This window comes from Callorhinus ursinus, unplaced genomic scaffold (genome assembly GCF_003265705.2).
Source record: "Callorhinus ursinus isolate GAN/ISIS: 27379988/994484 unplaced genomic scaffold, GSC_fseal_2.0 scaffold16, whole genome shotgun sequence".
NCBI lineage: Eukaryota > Metazoa > Chordata > Mammalia > Carnivora > Otariidae > Callorhinus > Callorhinus ursinus.
The window spans coordinates 8,274,287-8,297,037 of NW_027397078.1; the positions used below are offsets into that span (position 1 = coordinate 8,274,287).

Below are 22,751 nucleotides of genomic sequence, written 5' to 3' on the forward strand. Positions count from 1 at the left end.
AATTTAAACAAAGATTGGTTTCAATACTAAAATCCTGGAACTTTAGTATAAAAACTTTATTAAAGTTGACCTTATAAAATAAACTGAAAGAACCCTTGCTTGTATCCAACTAATCAAGCACTTGACTAGCAAATTCATGACAAACATCCATTTTCAAAAACTATAAACAGCATTATTAATACCATCTCAAAAAAATTTATCTTTGAAGAGACATCCACGAAATCCCTCATCTTCTTGAGATGTCAGAATATTTATTTCAAGAGCCTGGAAGAAAAAAAGATCCAGAGTAAATCCTACTTGAGCATTCCATCGATAAAACAAGAGAACTATGGAACACCAACAAGAGATTACAATTTGGTGAAAGGTAAAATCTGCCCTTCAAGGTAATTTTCTGAAGAATCCAGATTCTCACATGTACTGTTCTTGCCATTCTTCAATCCCTCCAGAAATTTTCCCTCTCAGAAACTACAAGGTCAGCAAACAAAAGGAAGAAATAGCATGAGAACATTAAGATAACACGTTAAAAATTCCAAGTTGAACGTCCGTGCAAAAAAATACAGGAAAAAGGGTAGGGGGAAAATATTCGTATACCCCAAATGCCTTTTTTTTTTTAAATAAAGAAAACAAAATGTAATAAACATTGAGTTCACCTTTGGAACACCAATTCCAGATACTTCTGATTGTCACTCTATGCAGGCCCTGGAACAATAACGCTTAATCTTTAAGAACTTGGGAGGCATTTGCTGAAACCAAAATGGCAGCCCACTGAATCAGTAGACCAGGGAGATCTAAAGGAGAGTTTGCAGTCTCTATTTTTAAATTCAAGTGTACGGATTAAGAAAGCCAAGCTAGTCATGGTTAATGAGTCCTTACTATATAATCACTAAGAGTAGATAATGAGCTCCAAGAGAGGGTTAAGTACCTGCTGAAAAGTTTCCTAATCAATAGATACAGCCCAGATTCTTCCTCAGAAGTGAAGGTATACAAACATTATGTAGATTTAGGAGGCTCGTGAGTTTCCAGGTAAAAGACGGCTACAAATGTTTCCCTCCGCCCAAAATGAGGCACGAATATTTACAACTACAACTCGCTCAGTTAAATTTAAAGACAGTCCGAAGAAATTACACACACCTGTAAACTGCACGATGGAAAATCCAATTAAGGTTATAACTATGGTACTTTCAAAAAATATGCTTAATTTAAGCAGGTTCTATTGGAAATCTTAAAAATTTCCCGTGTAAGTTCCAGTCCCCACAGAAGTCCCTACAACGATTACAAAACAATGTATACACCTGCTCCGTAACTCTTAGTATTTCACAATGAATGAAAAATAAATTTATCGAACCCGAAGCCTCGTACCACAAGAAATCTGAAGGGTTCGTTATCACCAAGCTCACAGAGACTAATATTTTTGGCAGAAACAGTTAAAAATAGAAAGGTGGTGGGTTCAAGGTAGCTGGGAGGCGATTTCTGCATCAAAACATCTTTCGCGGCTTTGGCCCTCAGCACATGAAGGGGGACGAAGGAGGTGTAGGAGGCCGATAACCCGGCTCAGGCTCCCAGTCCACAGGGCCGAGGAGAAGCTGACTGTTATCGCGGGAGGGTGGGGGCGGGGGTGGGGGCGGGGGGGGGAGGCGGACAAGTCGTCTGGCCTGATAGCCAGGCGTAGCCGAGGCCTAGCTCTGCCGCTCCAAATCACTCCACCTCAGTAATGGCGTTTGGTGTCAAGTGGAACGAGACTGGGGAGGAGAGCGGCCGCGACTCGGCCGAGCGCCGGGCCGCAAGCCCGGGAGCCGGGGGCCAGTAGCCCCCGCCGCCGACCCCGGCCCCCGGGCGCCGATGCGGGGGCGGCACGCCGGGCCCGGCGACTCCATCCTCCTACTCGGCCCCAGACAGGGCTGGAAGGGGGAGGAGGGGGAGGGACGAAGCCGTCAGCCATTTTCCCTTACAGTCCAAAACACACAGACACGCTCCCGGGACGCCGGCTCGGCACGGAACGGAGCCCCGCGCCCCCACCCGCGCCGCGCGCGTTCGCCCAGCCCGCGGCGGAGGAGGGGGAGCCGGGAAGCCCCCGGCCCGGCCAGCGGCCGGCCGACGGAGGAACCGTGGGCTCGCACACCCCCCTCGCCCTCCTCCCCTCACTTAGATCCAGCTGTTGGCCCCGGAGAAGCGCGTCGTCCCGGCGCGGCAGGCTACTCACCGCACGACACAGGCGTCTTCTCTTGAAACAGGGCACGCGGAGGCAGCAAACAGCTGCAAGACTCAGTCCCAGGACAAGGCCGACCCTGGGTACATCCCAGGCCCGGGGCTGACTGGCGACAAAGTGTGCCGAGAGGCTGCGGGCGTGAAGACCAGGGAGCTGCACAGGGGGCGCCGGAATTCGCTGGTCGCCGCGCCCGCCCTGCAGCAGCGGTGGCCGCGGCCGCCTCCTCCTCCTCCTCCTCAGCCGGCGGCGGCGGCGGTGTCCCTCTTCCCTCTTCTCCCCTCGGGCCGGGGCTCTCAGAGCTCAGACGGGCTCCGGGCGGTGCGTTTCTCCTGCGTCACCTCCTCCTGCTCCTCCTCCTGCAGTGGCGGCTTCACCTTCCCCTGGTCGCCGCCTCTGTCCCCACTCCGGGCCTGGTCGCTTTGCTGCGGCTCGCTCCTCGCTCCCGGCGCCGACCGGAGCACCGGGGGCTGAGGCGGCCGCCTCCCGGGAGAGAGGCGGCAACGGCGGGCTCCCGCGAGGCCTGTGAGCAGAGCAACGCGGGGAGGGGCTCCGCGCGCCAGAGGCCCGGACGGGCCGGGTGCTGGGAGGTTGCGGCTCCGGCAGCCGCGGAGACTAGCTTCCGCAGCCGCGGATGCCCGTCCTCGCCAATATGGCGGATCCGGCAAACCAAAAAAAAAAAAAAAAAAAAAAGAAAAGAAAAGAAAAAAAAGAAAAAAAAAACGCTCGGCCAGTGGCGGCGGCGGTAGCGGCGGCGGCAGCAGCACTAGTGGCGGCGACGGCAGCAGCGCGGCGGCGCAGACTCCCACTAACCCCAGCACCGCCCAAAGCCCTGAGGATCCCCGCCCCCGTCAAGTCCCGCCCCACAGGGCCCGCCCCCTGGCCCTCCTCTCCTCCTCCTCCCTACCCCGCCCCCCCCCCCCCCAGCTGCTCCTTCTGCTCCCTTCTCCTACACCCCGGGCCGTCGAGCCAGGGGGAGTTGCGTGTGTTACCAGGGAAGCCGGGCCAGGCGCGAGGCGCTTGTAACCCGGAGAGCTGGAGTGGGGGAGGGGAACACAATGCGGTAGAGATTGTTCACGCAATACCGTTTTTTCCGGCCGGCCCCTCCAGGGTCGCGCTACGACCGGCAACTGTGTTCCAAACCCCTCATATAGGGAGGGGACTGAGAACAGAGGTGACACGAGGACAGGGACAAATGGGGAAAGGGAAGTGCGGAAGGCTCTGGCATACCACGGCGGAGAAGGAACTGGGAGATCTGGCAGTGTGTGGCCAGGACAGGGTTAATCGCGCGAAACGCAGCTGCGTCGCTCAGAGTTTGACTTGGGCCGCTTGTTTTTGTTCCATTGTGAGCCGTGGCCCCGCCGGCGAGTGCCCGGATGATGACGTCACCAGTCTCCCCCTTTTTCCGGGATTGTGGGGGGAGGGGCAGCGGAAAGACGAGATCTTGAGACCACGCGCTGGGCGGTCGCACCCGCGGTGCGTGGGGGGGTCCCGGGGGCAGAGCTGACCCGCGTCACTAGGCCCGTAAGCCAGCCAGGCCCATTGGGCGGGCACCTTGGGGGGTGGCAGCAGTGCGAGGTCTCCAGGGCCTGGCCACCTGCTCCGCGCCGATAGGGGGAAGGTGTGGCTATCTCCTGCGGGGTAGGGGGGAACATGGGGGGATTGGGGGAGCCTCCCACCCCCATTCTATGAAGCAAGTGCTCTGAGAAACTCATTCACATGATCCTGCAGCATCAGTACCTGACAGCGCTTGGGCTTCCTCACAACCTTACTGACTGTGACCGATCACCCTTTGAGTATAGGAGCCCTTAGAACAGCAAAGAAAAAAAGTGCCATGGAAGGCATAGCGACAAAACAGTACTGAACAGCAAGATTAGCCTCTTTTGCCAAATCATCAATACAATTCAGTGTTAGAATCGAGAAAGGCCTTAACCCAAGACATCCACCATGTATGTCATGGACTATTTTCTACATGTTTATATTCCAAAGTGAAGGTTATCGCTAATTTCAAATAAATGGTGTGCTTCGATCAATTCTATACAGTCTACCTTCGATGACCAAAGAGAAAAGAAATGCGGTTCCTAATTTACCAGATTTCCTTTAGACTTAAAAATGCTTTTGGACACTAAATGCAAAATAGCAAACCCTTGTAAAGTAAGATTATTATATTTTGAATGGAACAGAGTTAGATTTAGTTATGCTATAATTATGTTACTTTGTAATAGAGTTGTTAAAATGGAATCCAAACTAATTAGGGATGACAGCCCATTACTAGTATCTTAAATTTTAAAATCATTTCTCTGTACATTACTAGACTCATGTTTTCACCCCAAAAATTATCTAACAAGGTACTCAAGAAAAAATTCATAGCCCTAATAATTCGTAGCACATTTTACCTTGTTTTCATAATTATTTCCATGAATGGCTTTTCTTCTCCATTAGCTTATGAGCCCCTAAAGAGCACAGACTACCATCTGTGTACACTGTAGGTTTGTTAAACACATGATTTTACTTAATCCTCAGAACCCTGTGAGGTAGCCAGAACATACATTGCTATCTCTAATTTTAGATAAACAGAAAGGATAAGTGATTTGCCCATGATCACCAGACAGGATTGGAAAGTGTTGAACACCGGTCTTTTAACCCTACCAAAAGTGCACCTTTAACAAGGATGTCCACTCTCACCAATTCTATTCAACATTGTACTTGTGTTTCAAACCACAACAAGAAAAAGAACTAAAAGGCACACAGATAAGAAAGGACCAATGAAACCACCTCTATCCTCTATTTGCAGATGACATGATCTTATATATAGAAACTGGGAAATCCACTACAGAAAACTATTAGAGCTTAAAAAATGAGTTTAGCAAAGTTTACAGGATATAAGATCAATAATAAAAAGATCAATTATATTTTTATATACTAGCAATAAACAATCTGAAAATGAAGTTAAGAAAACAATTCTATTACATCATTAACATCAAAAAGAATAAAATAGTAATGAATGAATTTAACAAAAGTGCAAGATCTGTACACTGAAAACTACAAACATCATTAAAAGAAATTAAAGATGACCAAAATAAATTGAAAAATAACCCATGTTCAAGGATTAGAAGACTTAATTTTGTTAAAATAGCACTACCCCCCCCAAGTTGATCTTCAGAGTCAACCCAATCCCGATCAAAATCCCAGCAGGCTTTTTTTTTGCAATAAGCACATGAAAAGATGCTCAATATCACCAGTCTTGAGGGAAATGCAAATCAAAACCACAATGAGCTACCACTTCACACCCATTAGGATGGCTATAATTAAAAAAAAAAAAAGGAAAATAGAAAGTGCTGGCAAGGATATGGAGAAATTGGAACACTTGTGTGCTGCTGGTAGGAATGTAAAATGAGGCAGCTGCTACAGAAAACAGTTTGGCAGTTCCCCACAACCTAAACATAAAATCACCCTATGGACCAGCAATTCCACTCCTAAGTATAGACTCACAAGAATTGAAAGCAGGGACTCAGATACTTGTTCCTCCTTGTTCATGGCAGCACTATTCACAGTAGCCAAAATGTGGAAACAATCGAAATGTTCATCAATAGATGAGTGGAAAAACAAGATGTAGTATATACACACAATGGAATATTATTCAGACTTCAAAAGGAATGAAATTCCAACACAGGCTGCTACATGAATGGACCTTGAAAACATTATGCTAAATGAAAGAAGCCAGACACAAAAGGTCACATACTGTATGATTCCACTTCATAAGGTACCTAAAACAGATAAATTCATGGACAGCCAGCAGAACAGGGGTTACCAGGGGCTGGGGGAGGAGGGAATGGAGAGTAATTAATGGATAAGGGTGTTTCTGTTTGGGATGATGAAAAAGTTCTGGAAGTGAAAACTGCTGATGGGTACACGACATTGTGAATGTACTCAAAGCCAATGAACGGTACACTTAAAAATGGTTAAAATGGTACATAAAATTACTTTTATGTTATATATATTTTACCACAATCTTTAAAAAGTGGTAAAAAATTCACTTTTTATGGTTTAGCCTATAAATGACACTCCCACCAGCAGTTCTAGGCAGAACTAGTCTGTCAAGTCAAACTCACCAGCAACTCACTCTTTCCTATGCTCTGTGAAGCTACCATGTGCAACTTGGCTCCCCAGGGGGGCGTGGCCTACAGGACTGCCCACTTTTGACACCTTCCACTCAGTTAATGGCCTAGGCAATGAACAGTTTTTTTTTTTTTTAAGATTTTATTTATTTATTTGAGAGAGAGAGAATGAGAGATAGAGAGCACAAGAGGGAAGAGGGTCAGAGGGAGAAGCAGACTCCCTGCTGAGCAGGGAGCCCGATGTGGGACTCCATCCCGGGACTCCAGGAAGGATCATGACCTGAGCCAAAGGCAGTCGCCCAACCAACTGAGCCACCCAGGTGCCCAGCAACGAACAGTTTCAAGTTAAAAGAACAGGTTCAATGCCATCGTGCAAGCTCCTTAAAATCCATATAGTCCAGGCCTTCCTTCTTCCTTCATTTTGATTTCTCGCTCTTTTTTTAAAAAAGATTTATTTGAGAGAGAGAATTTGCGCCTGCACGGGGTGGGGGGGGGGAGGGGCCAAGGGAGAGGGTGAGAGAATTCCAAGCAGAGTCGCCACTGAGTGGGGAGCCCCATGTGGGGCTCGATCCCAAGACCCTGAGGTCAAGACCTGAGCAAAAATTAAAAGAGTTCAGCCCTTAACTGACTGAGCCACCCAGGCACCCCTTGGTTTCTCGTTTCTTTTCTTCTCTCTTTTCTTAAGATTTTATTTATTTAGGGGTGCCTGGGTGGCTCAGTCCTTGAGCATCTGCCTTTGGCTCAGGTCATGGTCCCAGGGTCCTGGAATCTAGCCCCTCATCGAGCTCCCTGTTCCGCGGGAAGCCTGCTTTTCCCCTCCCACTTCCCCTGCTTGTGTTCCCTCTCTCATTGTCTGTCAAATAAATACATAAAATATTTTTAAAAATATATTTTATGTATTTATTTGAGGGAGAGAGGGCAAGAGAGAGCACGAGGGGGGTAAGGGGCAGAGGTAGAGCCCCCCATGCGGGGTTCGATTCCAGAACTCAAGGATCATGACCTGAGCTGAAGGCAGATGCTTAATCAGCTGAGCCACCCACGCACCCCTGGTTTCTCGTTTTTTTGTTTTAAAGATTTTATTTATTTGACAGAGAGGACACAGTGAGAGAGGGAACACAAGCAGGAGGAGTGGGAGAGGGAGAAGCAGGCTTCCCGCTGAGCAGGGAGCCCAATGTGGGGCTTGATCCCAGGACCCTGAGACCACGACCTGAGCCGAAGGCAGACGCCCAATGACTGAGCTACCCAGGCGCCCCTGGTTTCTCGTTTCTAACACCTGTCCTCCTTTAGCTTTAAAACTGTAATTTTTTACTTCCTGGTTCTATCTTGGTAGAGCAAAGCCTTATCATATTACATTCCTCATAAAATTTCCCACTGCACTCTTTATTTGTCCAACCAGAAATGCTTAATAAAGTATACTCATTGTTTACTAGGACACATCTTACGGAACAGACACAAAGTGAAAAAAGTCAGAGAAAGACAAACCATAGGATTTCACTTATATGTGGAATCTAAAAACCAAAATAAAGCAGAACACAGACCCATAAATATGGAGAACAAACTGGTGGTTGCCAGAGGGGAGGGGGTTGAGCGTGGGCAAAAAGAGGTGAAGGGGAGTGGGAGGTACAGGCTTCCAGTTATGGAACGAAAAAATACAAAGTACGGGATGAAAGGTACAGCATAGAGAATACAGTTAATGGTATTGTAATAGCGTTGTTATGCTGATGGATTATAGCTACCCTTGTGGTGAGCACAGCCAATCTATAGAGCTGTCCAGCCACTGTGTTGAACACCTGAAACTAACAGAACACTGTATATCAACTGTACTTCAATTAGAACAAAAAAAGAACGGACAGAACTTCTTGGATAAATTGATACTAGTTAATACTTTGAGGGCCACACATTCCCAAATTCTAGAGACAAGGGATTAAATAGTTCATACTTGTGAAAAGGTCCTCTGGGTTAATGGCCAAGCTAATATAAAACTGGTAATATGTCTCCTAGAGAAGGCTTTGTGATCTGAATGGAATGAGGAAAGTTCCCGATGACTTACTATCTTTCATATAAAAATATGGTAAGGGGCGCCTGGGTGGCTCAGTCAACTAAGAAACTGACTCTTGTTTTCAGGCAGGTCATGATCTCAGTTGTGAAATCCAGTCCGGCGTTGCACTCAGCGGGAGTCTGCTTGAGATTCTCTCTTCCTCTGCCCCTCCCCCAATTCACACATTCTCTCTCTCAAAAAAAATAAATGAATAAATAAATCTTAAAAAAAAAAAAAAAGAAAGTAGTCCGTCTATCCTGCTGTGGGACAATCTCTCTGAAACTGACCAATTCCCAGCCAAGGACCTGTACGCAGACTCCGGTGGATTATTTCACTCCTTTTATTCTAGAGTTTTAAAATCTCCTGGGTTTTATTTAAAATTTGAAGGGTTCTGTTTTACATATTTTATATAAACCACCATGGGACAAAATAATCTGATCCTTTTATTTTTACTACCAGTCTGACTTACTTTGTCTAGGCTTAAGAAATACACATTTTCCCAGTTGGAGAAGGACAACTATGCCTCCTTAGAAGCCTGGATCTTTCTTACCTTTATGGCATAAGCAAATAACCTCAGCATGGCTTGGGGCTGCTGATTATGCCTCACTCATGGCCCACTGCTAGTTCTACTAAACTCAGAGCTCCTTAACAGTGGTATAGCTCAGCTCTGTCGGTGTGTCTGTCCAGAAGATTCCAAATGTTCCAGGTCTTATCTAGCTAAAATATAAGCCTCCTGATTTAAATGTGAACCTGCAAAGTCCACCTGATTTTCTCAACCATTTTTACAATCAAAATTGCACTGCAGTCACACAGACCAACCTTCTGGTAATTTAATCACTAAGTCAAATTCTTACTACATTCTCTCCACATGGTTGCAGCCTGGTAAAACCTCAGCTCCATCTTGCTTTCTGCTTTAGCACACCCTCCCTATTTCTTCTTGGCCAGCCTGGAAACTTTATAATAATGCAAATTTTCAACCAATTTTTCCTTGTGCTAGAATTTCTTCAAAGTCCACTCTAATTTGGAAATATTATTGCTTATGCCAGAAAAAAAAGTAATCACAATTAAGCTCCAAAGTTCTAACCACCAATTTCAAAATGTGTGTGGGAGGGAGGTGGTTTTTCCCCCACAACACCAATTAACGATTCTCTGACACCAGCTGAGTGTCCTACAATTCAACTTAATTCTGACACGATCCACCCAGAGACAGCATCACATTCCATAGGTTAAGGGACCAGTCCCAACAAAAGTGCCCTTCACTTCGGATGGCAATCACAACTCCAGGTTGTTACCTGTGCTTCTGACAAACCAGCTATAGACTGGAGGTTCCAATGACCCCTACCTTGGGTTACAGATTAAGGGCTCAGTCCTACAAGACTGCCCCCCTCACCCGACTTCAAACTGTGTCAACTGCAAATCCAGGATATCACTGATGCTTCTGTCCAAACGGCTATAAATCAAAGGCTCCCATGACACCAGCCATGGGTTCGATTAATTTGCTAGAGCAATTCACAGAACTCAGAGAAACATTTTACTTATAGATTACTGACTTACTATAAAAGGACAAATAACTCAGGAACAGCCAGATGAAGAGATGCATAGGGACCAGTGTGGGTAAAAGGCATGGAGAGTCCATGCCCTATCCAAGTGTGCCATCCTCCCATAACTCCATTTGTTCACCAGCCTGGGAGCTCTCTGAAGCCTCTCCCTTTTGGGTTTTTATGGAGGCTTCATTATATAGATTAACTTAATCAATGACCACTGGTGATCTATTGATTCTCTAGTCCATCTCTGCTCCCTGGAAATTAGGGGGTGGGAGTAACTGAAAGTTCTAACCCTCCAATCTTATGGTTGATTCTCCTGGCAACCAGCCTCCAACCTCAGGTGCTTTCCAGAAGTCACCTCATTAACATATACCCAGTGGCGGTAGAAAAGGGACTTGTTATGAATAAGAAGACACCCATTTCACTTTATGACTCTGAAGCCATGAAGTTTCAGGAACTGTGGACAAAAGGCCAAATATTATGACAAAAAATGCTCCTGCTGCTCTTACTGCTCAGGAAATTCCAAGGATTTGGGGAGCTAGCTATGAGCCAGGAACCTTGGACGAAGACTAAAGATATAAGAAATATATGTTTGGTCATTCAATGAGCAGGGAGCCCAACACGGGGCTCCATCCCACGACCCATGAGGTCATGACCTGAGTGGAAATCTCGAGTCGGATGCTTAACCCACTAAGCCACTCAGGCACCCCTGTATATATTCTAATATATATAATTACTTTATACGTATAAGATGTAATAAAGTGCTATTTCTCTAAATATATGCTGCAATTCAAACTTTTCACAAACACAAAGAGGCTTTCTTTCAACCAAATTTGGTAAGATTTCCAGTTTTTTGTTTTCATTTATATTTGTCTTCTAAGCATTGCATTTTTGACTGCTAGAAACAGCTATTCTTTCTTGGCCCTTAGGTATGTGTTTTGCCTCTTTCTTTTAGATAAATTTTTTTTTTTTAGAAAAAATGCAAATGATGCTTTGTCAACTATATAGAATCGATTTCTCCCTTCTTTTTATTTTTGGGCTCATTTCAGGACTTCTTGCTTCTTGGGTTGATCTAGGTAATGCAGAGGACATCACTGCTCCCGCTCTGTTCTTGGGTCTGCAGACTCAAGTAGCTCTTTACAGAATGTGCTACTGTTTGTGGCTGCATTGTTCACTTGGTTTGCTCAAGGACTGGAGAAGTACAACATTGCTTTCCAAATCAGCCAGTCTTTTCTGCTTTATCAAGTCCTTCAAGGGGCGCCTGGGTAGCTCAGTCGGTTAAGCGTCTGCCTTCAGCTCAGGTCATGATCCCAGGGTCCTGGGATTGAGTCCCACATCGGGCTCCCTGCTCTGCGGAAAGCCTGCTTCTCCCTCTCCCACTCCCCCTGCTTGTGTTCCCTCTCTCGCTGTGTCTCTCTCTGTCAAATAAATAAATAAAATCTTAAAAAAAAAAAAGTCCTTCAACAAACATGGGACTATGTATCAAAATAGTGATTTTATAATAGCTTTTCAGTATGTGCTAGGAATGCTAGCGTAACAGGTGGTATAACCAGCCTGTTCCAAGCCTAACGTGGACATCAGTTGCTTAAACAAAATACAATCTGCATGTGTGTAACAAAAAAACATTATTGTATATGTGATGTCAAATTACAAAACGTCTGGCAAATGGGAGAAATTCTCCTTACTTCCATTACCAAAACCAATGACCACTATCATTTTTGTGTATAATTTCCAGATTTTTTCAAATGAATACTCCTTTAAAAAATTATAGAAATGATGTAACCAAATTTAGAAAAATAAAAACCCCTAGAATGCTAAAATGTGATTGCTATAATTTTGGTATATCTTCCACTAATCTTTTAAAATTGTATTTCCTTTACTTATTTTGAAGAATACTAGGTATGGATACACATCCTTTTTTAAAACAAACATTTATTCACTTCAAAGAACACTCATTCATGCTTTTTATTTTCTGTGCCTTGCATTTTGTCACTTAAATATCTTGCAAATGGGGCATGTGGGTGGCTCAGTTGGTTGAGCGGCTGACTCCTGGTTTCAGCTCAGATCATGATCTTGGGATCGTGAGATCAAGCCTGGTGTCAGGCTCTGCACTCAGTGCTGAGTCTGCTCGTCCCTCTCCCTCTGCTCTGCCCCCCACTAGCTCACTCTCTCTCTCTCTCTCTAAAATAAGTAAGTAAATTTTTAAAAAAAATATCTTGCAAATCTTTCCATATCAGCACATCTAGGGCTGGCCTTTTTGATTACATAGTATTCCCCTGGGTGGATGCAGCGTAATTTAAATAGCCAGTTCTTGGGGTACCTGGGTGGCACAGTTGATTAAGTGTCCAACTCTTGATTTCAGCTCAGGTTGTGATCTCAGGGTTGTGAGATGGAGCCCCACTTCAGGCTCTGTGCTGGGTGCGGAGTCTGCTTGAGATTCTCTCTCCCTCTCCCTCTGCCCCTCCTGCTCGTGCCCCCCCAAATAAATTAATCTTTAAAAATAAATAAATCAATAGTCAGACCTTTACTGATGCATGATGTACACCTGTCATGTTTTTAATCTTTTGCTGTGATAGAAAATATTGACTTCTAGTTTCTGGTCCAACATATAAGGAGCTTGAAAGTTATCAGTGCCATCTTTACAAGAAAATTTGAACAGATTGAAAATCAACAACTCCTCTTAGATCCATCAGAAATTTGAGGTCACAGAGCTAACGGCTGACCCTCCAAATCAAGAGACAGTAAATACAGATAATCACAGTTTACTATAGCAGAAGCCTCAGAACAGAAGCCTAAAGCTGGAGCCAGTCCCAGGTAAGAAAATATAAGCTGTAATGATGAATCACTGGAGGCTCCATGTGGACAAGCTAGAGTTCAGGACTCCAGGAGTGTGTGTGTGTGTGTGTGTGTGTGTGTGTGTGTGTGTGTGTGTGTGTTGGGAGGGTCCAGTTCAATTTTACCTCTAGGAGGTCCACCATGTTTTCAAGAGAAATAGCCCTCCTGATGGTCAGTAGGGGTAAGGAGAAAGTAAGCCTAAGGGGGCAGGAGGAGGGTCTCTCTAGCCTTTTATAAGGGGGGGGGAATACTCAACTCCAGCCCCAGCCCCCTCTAGCCTTTCTGTTTCACCAATATTGGAGGGAAAGGAAAGAAATGAGAAGCACTTGTGAAGGTCACAGCTCAGGGGCCCAGGCTCACTGAAGACTGAGACCTAATCATAGGGCTATTATAGAATGTTTCTCCTCTACCCCACATTACCATATCACTAAGGGCCATTTACCACAGTTCCTTTCTCCCAGTACATCATGTCTAATTTTCAACCAAAAATTACAAGGCACACCAAAGCCAAAAAAACAGAGTTTGAGGAGACAGAGCAAAGCATGAGAACCAAACTCAGACATGGAAGAGATGTGGAAATTATGAAACCAGGAATTTTAAGTCTATGACTAATATGCTAAGAGCTCTAGTGGGAAAAGTGAACAACATGTAAGAACAGATAAGTAATAATAAGCATAGAGTAGAAAACTGTTAAAGAATAGACAGGAAATGCTAGAAACAAAGACACTGTAACAAATGAAGAATGCCTTTGATGGGCTTATTGGTAGATCAGACATGGCCAAAGAAAGAATAAGTGAGCCTGAACAGATGTTAACCTAAGCTTCCAAAACTGAAATGCAAAGAGAAAAAAAAAAAAAGAATGAAAAAGAATGGAATATCCAAGAATTGTGGGGAAATTACAAAAGATGTAACATCCGCATAATGGGAATAACAAGGGGGGAAAAAACAGAAAAAGGAACAGAAGGAATATTCGACTAATAGCTGAGAATTTTCCTATATTAATGACACAAACCACAGATCCAGGAAGCTTAGAGAATACCATGCATGATAAATGTCAATAAATGTATACCTAAGCATATCCTACTCAAAGTGTAGAAAATCAAAGACAAAGAAAAAATCTTGAAAGAAGACAGAGGGGAGAAAACACCCTACCTACAGAGGAGCAACAGTAAGAATGACATTGGATTTCCCTTCAGAAACGAAGCAAACAAGAAGAGAGAAGAGTGAAAAGTGAAATATTTAAAGTATTGAGAGAAAAAACCACCAACATAGAATTTTATATCCAGCCAATTATCATACCAAAGTGAAGGGGAAATAAAGACATTCTCAGACAAAAATCGAGGGGATTTGTTGCCAGTAGAGTGACCTGCAAGAAATGTTGGAAGAGGGGCACCTGGGTGGCTCAGTTGGTTAAGCGACTGCCTTCGGCTCAGGTCATGATCCCAGGGTCCTGGGATCAAGCCCCGCATCGGGCTCCCTGCTCCGCGGGAAGCCTGCTTCTCCCTCTCCCACTTCTCTGCTTGTGTTCCCTCTCTCACTGTCTCTCTCTCTCTGTCAAATAAATAAATAAAATCTTTAAAAAAAAAAAAAAAAGAAAGAAATGTTGGAAGAAGTGCTTCAGAAAAAAGGAAAATAATACAGGTCAGAAACTTGGACTGACACAAAGAAAGGAAGAACACTAGAAAAGAAATAAATGGTCAAATAAAATGTTTTATTTTTTATTCTTAATGGATCTAACAGATAAGTTTGTTCAAAATAGCAATAGCAACAAGGTTAGCAATAACAACACTTAATAAGCATACAGGTAAGTGATATAAATGACAGCAATGTCATAAGGAACAGAAGGGAGGAACTGGGAATATTCTGTTATAAGGTATGTGCACTCTCCATGAAGTGACAGTGTTACTTGAAAGTGGATATGGACTAGTTGTGAAAGTATATTTGCACACTCCAGGGCAACCACCTGCTCAGCCGGTAACCTGCTTCTCCCTCTCCCTCTGCCGCTCCCACTGCTTGTGCTCTCCTGCTCTTTAAAATAAATAAAATCTTTAAAAAAAAAAATAGTAATACTTCCATGAATATCATTCCACACACATAACTTTTTTTTTCTTATTTAGAAGACAGATGATCTCTTTTTCTCCAGACTTTTCTGTTTGTTTTCTTCTTTTACTGAAGTATAAAATATATACAGTAATGTAGGTAAAATGCATTAAAGAGTATAGCTTGATGAATTTTTGTTTGCTTGAAACATTGTTCTTTTCTCTTTAAGTTTTTATTTAAATTACAGTTAGTTAACATACAGTGTTATATTAGTTTCAGGTGTACAATACAGTGATTCAGCAATTCTATACAACACCCAGTGCTCATGCCTTCCTTAATCCCCATCACCATGTCACCCATTCCCCACACCCCTCCCTTCTGGTACCCATCAGTGTGTTCTCTATAGTTAAGAGTCTGTTTCTCGGTTTGTATCTCTTTTTCCCTTTGCTCATTTGTTTCGTTTCTTAAATTCCACATATGAGTGAAATCCTATGGTATCTGTCTTTCTCTGACTGATTTATTCCACTTAGCCTAATACTCTCTAGTTCCATCCATGTCATTGTAAATGGCAAGATTTCGTGCTTGATGAATTTTTACATACATACATGTATTTTCTACAGTTTTAACAATGTTAATTTTGTTAACAATGTGAACAATTTAGCAGTTATCCTGTTAAGCACTGTTCTAAGAACTACACGTGTATTAATTCCTTTTAATCCTCATAATAAACCTGTAAGTTAGGTACTATTATCATCCCATTTTAGAGATGAGGAAACTAGGGCACAGAGTAAGCATTTCGCCAAGGTCATATGGTTTGTAAACTCGGAGCCACAATTCAGATCCATGCTGTCATGTCCCCGCATCTGAGCGCTTAATATTCCTGTAACTACATGTAAACATAATCATGGAAGTGGCTTAGCACAGTATCTGATGCACACTAGTAAGTGCTCAGTAGCATCATCGTTTTTACTCTTATTATTACGATTTCATTGAATCTAGGGTGCCATCAGTTGCAAGACACATCATTTTAAATGATACTAACAAAGAAAACACTGTCAATCATAATATATATTTAGTGCTGTAAGACGCATTCCAATTTCAAAGATCTTAAGATGTTAAAAAATGTACTTTGTACAATGAATGAAATTCAGTATTACTGTATAGAGTTTTGTAGTTAGTGCTGTTTAATAGCTCCAAATACCATATATGTACCAAGCCCCCCCCCCCCGGTTATATATTCAGTCCTGACCACTCCTTTGAACCATAAACCTCTGTCTCCAACTGCCTACTTAATGTCTCCACATGGATACCTCAAAAATTACACGTCTAAAACTGAGTTTTCAATAGCCTTTCCCATCTTGGCATACAGCAACTCTATTCTTCCAACTTTTCAGGCCCCAAACCTTGGTGTCAACAAATTCTGAGGTCTCTACTTTCTTTTTTTTTTTTATGTTTTATTTTTATTTATTTGTCAGAGAGAGAGAGCACAATCAGGGGGAGCAGCAGGCAGAGGGAGAAGCAGGCTTCCCGCTGAGCAGGGAGCCCGGGTGCGGGGCTCAATCCCAGGCCCCTGGGCTCCTGACCTGAGCCGAAAGCAGACGCTTAACCGACTGAGCCACCCAGGTGCCCCTGAGGTCTCTACCTTCTATATAAATCCAGAATTCAGCCACTTCTCTCCACTCGCACTGCCAATACAACTATTCCACATGTGGCACAGACTGCTAGCTGCTCACCTACTCCATGCTTTCCTCTTCTTCCTGGGCACACATTTCCCAGCCTCCCTTGCAGTTAGGTGTGGCCACATGGAATGCGAGAACAAATTTCAAGTACCATTTCCAGCCTGTCCGTGTAAACCTCGCAAGTATACTAATGTATGCTTCTCTCCCCTTGCAGCTTGCTATAACAGAAATGGCTCCAAACCTTACTCCTAAGGATGACCTTGGTGGCCCCGTGTTGAAGAAAAGCAAAGCCTCAGTCAGCCTGGGTTTCTGAATGACAGCACGGAGGGCTGTCCCAATGACCTGTTCACCCACCCGGTATGATACGATGAGCAATAAAGAAATTTTTGTTGTTTGAACCAGTAGACAAGGAGGAAAATTATATTGGATGATAAAAAGATGGCGAGTCTTGTCTTGTCAAACAGCAAATGTTACCTATAATAAAAGGAAGTCGCACTAAGCGCCTCCTGAGCCCACAGCTTTCAGAAAGGAGGATGGAAAGCGATCTTAGTAGTGTGTATTGATGGTTACTTAGTTAGCAACGTGTTACAAGAAAGACAAAAAACTCAGATAAGAATGAGCTGGTTAAGTTGCAGAAATGACATAAGAAATTTGAGGATGCAAGATGAGAAAAGCTGACTGCTGGAGAGCCTGGGTGGCTCCTGAGCCCCCGACACTTGATTTCTGCTCAGATCGTGATCTCAGGGTCGTGAGATGGAGCCCCACGTCCAGCTCCCCGCTGGGCATGGAGTCTACTTTAGATTCTCGCTCTCCCTCTGCTCTATTTCAGTATCTTTCAAAAAAAGAAAAGAAAAGGGGCACCTGGGTGGCTCAGCAGTTAAGTGTCTGCCTTCGGCTCAGGTCATGATCCCAGGGTCCTGGGATCGAGCCCCGCATCGGGCTCCCTGCTCAGCGGGAAGCCTGCTTCTCCCTCACCCACTCCCCGCTTGTGTTCCCTCTCTCTCTGTGTCTCTCTCTGTCAAATAAATAAATAAAATCCTTAAAAAAGAAAAGAAAAGAAAGAAAGAAAAAAAAGCTGACTGCTTCTGTATCCCAAATAATAAGACTGAAAAGGGCTTTGTGTAACAAAGGTGTAGGGGAACAGCTCCCTCATGACGGCCAGTGACCCTGCCTATCTCCACGTAGGCCACATAAACAAGGGATCTGCAGTCTGACCCAATTCATGGCAGAATCCTCTTGTGATTCCTCCTGGAACATACCGAGTTAAGGACGGAGCTGCTACAATGTTGCTTCTCACGCCTATCTTGTGGGAGACTGCCACAAGGCCGTTTCTTATCCATCTCCCTGGTTTGGGGGAAGGCAATGCTTTTGCCAGCTTTCTATAAAACTGCTTAGCTGTAGTTGAGAACTGGCTTTTTCCACAGCCAGTGACTGACCACTCTGGTGGTCTGTCATTTTGTTCCTCATGTTCAGTGTTACCCTGTGGGACCGCCTGAGCACTGGACACAAAGGCTTCTAAGACTCCTTAGTTAAACAGGGGGACTCTGCCCTAAAGCGAAAATCAGACTGAAGGTGGCGGTGCCCTTCTCATCTAAGCCTGCTGTTTGAGATGATATCGAGGGAGCCCCTGTTAGTTTCAAAAGGGAGCAGCGCAGAAACAAGGAGACAAATACATCAGGTAGACGCCACCATCACCTCTAGGAAGAGAACGTGGGCAAGGTCTAAAAAAGATGAGAGGACTACTGAGGTTTTGAGGGAACTGAATCACCAAAGAAATCAAGACCTGGCCTGAAAAAGCTATGAGGTTTAAAACAACCCTTGGGCAGGAAACCATCTGGGAAAGCGGAATGAGTTTCCAGTCCCCATCATTATCTCTCTCACATCCTTTCCTGCTCTCCCTCCTCACGCTCCCCATACCAACCAGCATCCTTATCATTCAGTGAACAGATAAAGCACATTCCCACCTCAGATGCTTGGCCTTGCTGGTTCCTTCCTATTCCTGAAAAAAGTTTCTTTTCAGGTATCTACAAGGTAGTTAGTATTTGCAGATTTCAGATATTTACAAGGGACATCACTAGATTCCCCCCTAGGTACACCAGGATAACTGACAGAGACTGTAGCTTTCTCCCTGCAGTTCCCACTCCCACAGGCACCAGGTCCACTGTTGGCTGAATAAAACAAAAGCTAGATATAACCTAACTGCCCCGCCACCTGCTCATGCAAGGACCTCAGAGCTCCCACAAAATGCGTCTAATTATTTCCAGGAGTCACTAGGGGTTGTCATGTGGGCTCGGGAACAAGTCCCATCCAATAGTCTCCATGAGACTCTACTCTCAGCTGGATACCAGACACTGCAGCCACTCTGAAGACTCCCTGAGGGTACTGGTACCTCCAGCTTGATGACAGTAGTTCTACCTTGGTGGCCCCTTAGGGAGTAGGGTGCACAAGGTGCCTGCTGCGTTGTGGTGTGGTTAGGGTGAACAGCTCTCTCACCAGGGTTATCTTCTGCTAAAGGAGCCCGGAGTAGAGCCAGATGGGCCATGTAGGATAAGGCAGCCATATTGCATCCTGTAGCAAGAGCATTGGCACTCTCCTAGGTCGCTTGTCTTGCAGGTATCCTGAAACACAATTTCCAATGTGTGGGGGGCAGGGTTTCCCACACTAACGTACAATTCGCAGACACCAACAGGATGCCTGAGAATTCAGATCAATTTTGACACTACCTGGAAAGGTATCAGGTTCTACAGGTTAAGGATTCAGGCCTACAAGACTGCCACCCCCCCCAACACACACACATCCCCTCACCTCAGACACCAGTCACAAAAGCAGGTTGTTACTCATGCTTCTGACCAACTGGCTATAGATAGGTTCAATGACCGCCTCCTTGGTGACTCAATTCAAACACCAGCTGCAAGTCTACATTGACCTGTCTTCTAACTGGCTAGTTCCAACGACCTACTCCTTGGGTTCAATTCATCTGCTGGAGCCGCTCACAGAACTCAGAGAAACGTTTTACTTACTAGATCATTGGTTTATTATAAAAAGATATAATTCAGGAACAGCCAGATGGAAGAGATGCATAGGGGGAGGTCTGGGGAAAGGATGAGAAGCTTCCATGCCCTCTGCAGGCACACCACTCTGCCCACGTCTCCATGTGCTCACCAACCCAGAGGGTCTCTGAACCGTGTCCTTTTAGTTTAAATCAATGGCCAATGGTGATTGATTCAATACCCCCCCCCATCAGAGGGGTGGGACTGAAATTTCCAACCTTCTAATCACAAGATTGGTTCCCAAGGCAACCAGCCCCCTTCCTTAGGTGCAGTCCAAGTCACTCATGAACATAACAAAAGACACCTTTAAGGCTCTCAACAAGGAGGAAATTCCAAAGGTTTTAGGACTTCGAAGACCAAATATAATTCTATAAACCACAATATCACAGTCCACCCTGGTCTTCGAACAGCGATCCCTAATAGCAAAACAATCATAAAAGTCAAAAAGATATCTCATTCAGTCATTAATAACTATCCAGTCCAGCATCATATGGAGGAGGAGCAGTCCTCCGGGATCCCAGCGGGTTGGCCACTCAGATTTGCAGGCTTCCACTGGATCCTGTCAGGTTCCAAAAACAAGAGTGGTCTCAGCAACATACGGCTTCACCCACTCAGTCATTTGGTATACTCAAGCTAAGAAGTAACAGCATCTCCTGCTCTGAGCCTCTTTGGAGAGGTCAATGTAATACTGGATTTCCCCCATGATATAACACACGTATTCATTCCCTTACCCCTCAGCTACTATTTTTCTTTCCCTCCATTTATATCCAAACCTTCCCACCTCTGGAAGGGACATTAGGTTTGGCCACTGTCCTGGTGTAGATTGCAGGCAGCAAAACTAGTCTAGCAAGTCCCTCCCCCACAGTCCAGGTCTAGTCAGATAAGGTAAGGTTACCCACGTGCAGAACTAGTGGGCTATCTTTACCACCACACCATATAGCTGAATTCGCTGTTAGCCCCAATTTTGCCAGAAGGGGTGCAGGCCCATCCTGCCCCATCAGGCCCTTAGGAATTCTGACACAAAGGTTAAAAATACACAGTTGCAGTTTCTTGCTTAGGAATCCAGCCCTTGTAGTCCTGGGTCCTGTGACCACCGCATCAAGTAAAAAAAAAAAAAAAAAAAAAAAACAGTTGAGGCAATGTGGAAAAGAAAGATTACTAGCACCTTCCATACCCCCTCTTCCCAGATGCAACAGAAAAACAGAGGACTCTATCCAGTGGGGACACTCTTGTCGCGCTGAGTGTGAGCACACACTCGTGAAGGCCTGTAAGCCAGCCCCCTTCATGTGTTTCTCTCCCCCTTGCCTACCCCGACCCCCCATCTTTAGACAACCACTGTTTAATCGCCCCATCCATTCTCTGACAAACTAGTACTCTGAGGAGGATCTCCCTGCCCAGTGTTGGACATTATCAGCTATATAAAGTATACTCCTCGGTCTGAAGGAATGCCGAGGGGCTGTCCAAAGTAGCACCGTGTCCTCAGTTCCGGTTCTTTCCCAGCACTGGGGCATCTGCCCCTCCCACCCGGTATGCAAAGCCAGTCTACAGTCAGTGACTCCCGCGGTCAGGACCCATCTGTAACCCCCCGGGGGGCTGCCAGCATCAGTCTCATCTGCCCCCGCCAGGGAATCTGCCACATAGCCATCTGTAGTCTCTGTCTCCTTTGCTAACGGAACAATTTCTTACTAACATTTTGTGCCTCACAAGGTGCCAGAGGAACAGGTCTGGAACCAGCCCATCTCTGCACTGCTGCAGACCCCCAGTGTCCACTCATCTCATGGACCCAGGCGGCCACCTCAAGGGCGCACAGGGGGAGATCTGCTGGTCTGTTCCAACCACCTTCCGAACCTGGAAGGGAGTTCTTCTGATGGGCATTGATATGCCCTACCTTAATGCACCTTTCAAATTTCCATAGGGCCATGCCCTGCATGGGCATCCCTTTAATAGGCCACGTTTCTGCTGCACTCCTGCTGACCAGAAGCCCAGGCCACTGGCCACTGCCCATTAGTCAGTAAAAAGTCAAACATACAGGCTTTTTATCGCGGTTCAATTCTTCCATCACTGCTAGCAAAACAGCATGCAATTCAGACCACTGAGCTGATGGGTTTTTACCTTTTTCAGTCAGAATGGAGGCCTTCCAAGCAAGATGTTGTCCATTCTACCCACCCCCACCCCCGTGGAACTTCTGTTCACAAATCAAGCAGCTCTTTGTCCGTCAGTTGAGAGCTGTTTATAGGGTACTAAGTGACGAGAGAATCCAGCAAGCTCCTCACACAGTCCCCGAGTCAGTCCTAGGGGAAAGGGGGCTCCCTGCTCCTGAGGAAACTCCTCCTCGCATTCCCCAGGCACTGCCATCCCCATTAAGGTGTTTCTCCAACATCATCCTAGACATTACGGGTATTTCAGGTTTCAAGATCATGTATGTCCTTCAGCTTCAATTAATATCCCATAGCAAGGTAGTAAATGCCCTTCAAAATTCTCTTCCCCAAAGTCCCAGTAGCGGTCACTGGGAGGCGCTCAGAGGCTCTTGCCATAAGCTGCAGTCTACACTCTACGTAGTGCTATTGGGGAGAACTGGGCTTACCAGCATTCCAGCTTCCACCCTCCACTGTGTGGGCTCAGGGGTTTTACTGGTTCCCATTTAGCACGTCCACTATATTTATTTATTGCTCGTAGGGCAAATGTATGTGCCTTTTGTTACAATACTAGGTAGGGGAAGTATTCCCATCAGATACAATGTCCACCCCTTGTCAATCCCTAATATTTTGCCTTTCAGCCATCAGGTAAAAGAAACTCAACCCCTTCCCATAAAGTCTATTCAAACATACAAATTCTCCTACAGACTTTTACCACGATGCCATCAACTCGCATTCTTAGCTGTAGCCTCCGTGAGGACTTCATCAACAGGTTATATAGGGTAAGGGAAGTGTTCCTCAGCCACATTTAATATCCATCCCCATAAAACATTCAGGTAAAGTTAACATGATTCCTTTAGAGAGTTATCAGCTTCAACATTCCAACTTTCATAATCCTATCAACCCTATGTTTTTACATTCTGTCAATTTAATTGTGGCAGGAGTCAGGGCTTCCCTTGGTACCATAGTTTATGGGACTCCCAGATCAAGGAGTCCGGGAAAACTGAACTTCTCTGACCATTTTACCCACTCTTGTGCTATGAAGGCTTCCCAGTGAGGGGGTCAAGCCAAGGGACCCTGACCCTTTTGTCAATCTTTATCTCGATTAA

At 45.1% G+C, this 22,751-nt stretch overlaps 1 protein-coding gene across 6 annotated transcripts in view; it reads right to left on the bottom strand.

The window, feature by feature from the left end:
* USP9X (ubiquitin specific peptidase 9 X-linked) overlaps nucleotides 1–22,751 on the bottom strand; it is a 157,007-nt gene that overhangs the window by 130,520 nt on the left and 3,736 nt on the right. For 3 of the 6 annotated variants that reach the window (XM_025857856.2, XM_025857853.2, XM_073901918.1), the window contains exon 1: nucleotides 2,201–2,884. The exons of 1 other annotated variant lie outside the window; for it this stretch is intronic. The gene's annotated coding sequence lies outside the window, so the exon portion shown is untranslated. Of the gene's footprint in view, nucleotides 1–2,200; nucleotides 2,885–22,751 lie in introns of those variants that run through there. 2 more of the 6 variants (XM_025857858.2, XM_025857857.2) reach the window with 1 other exon arrangement.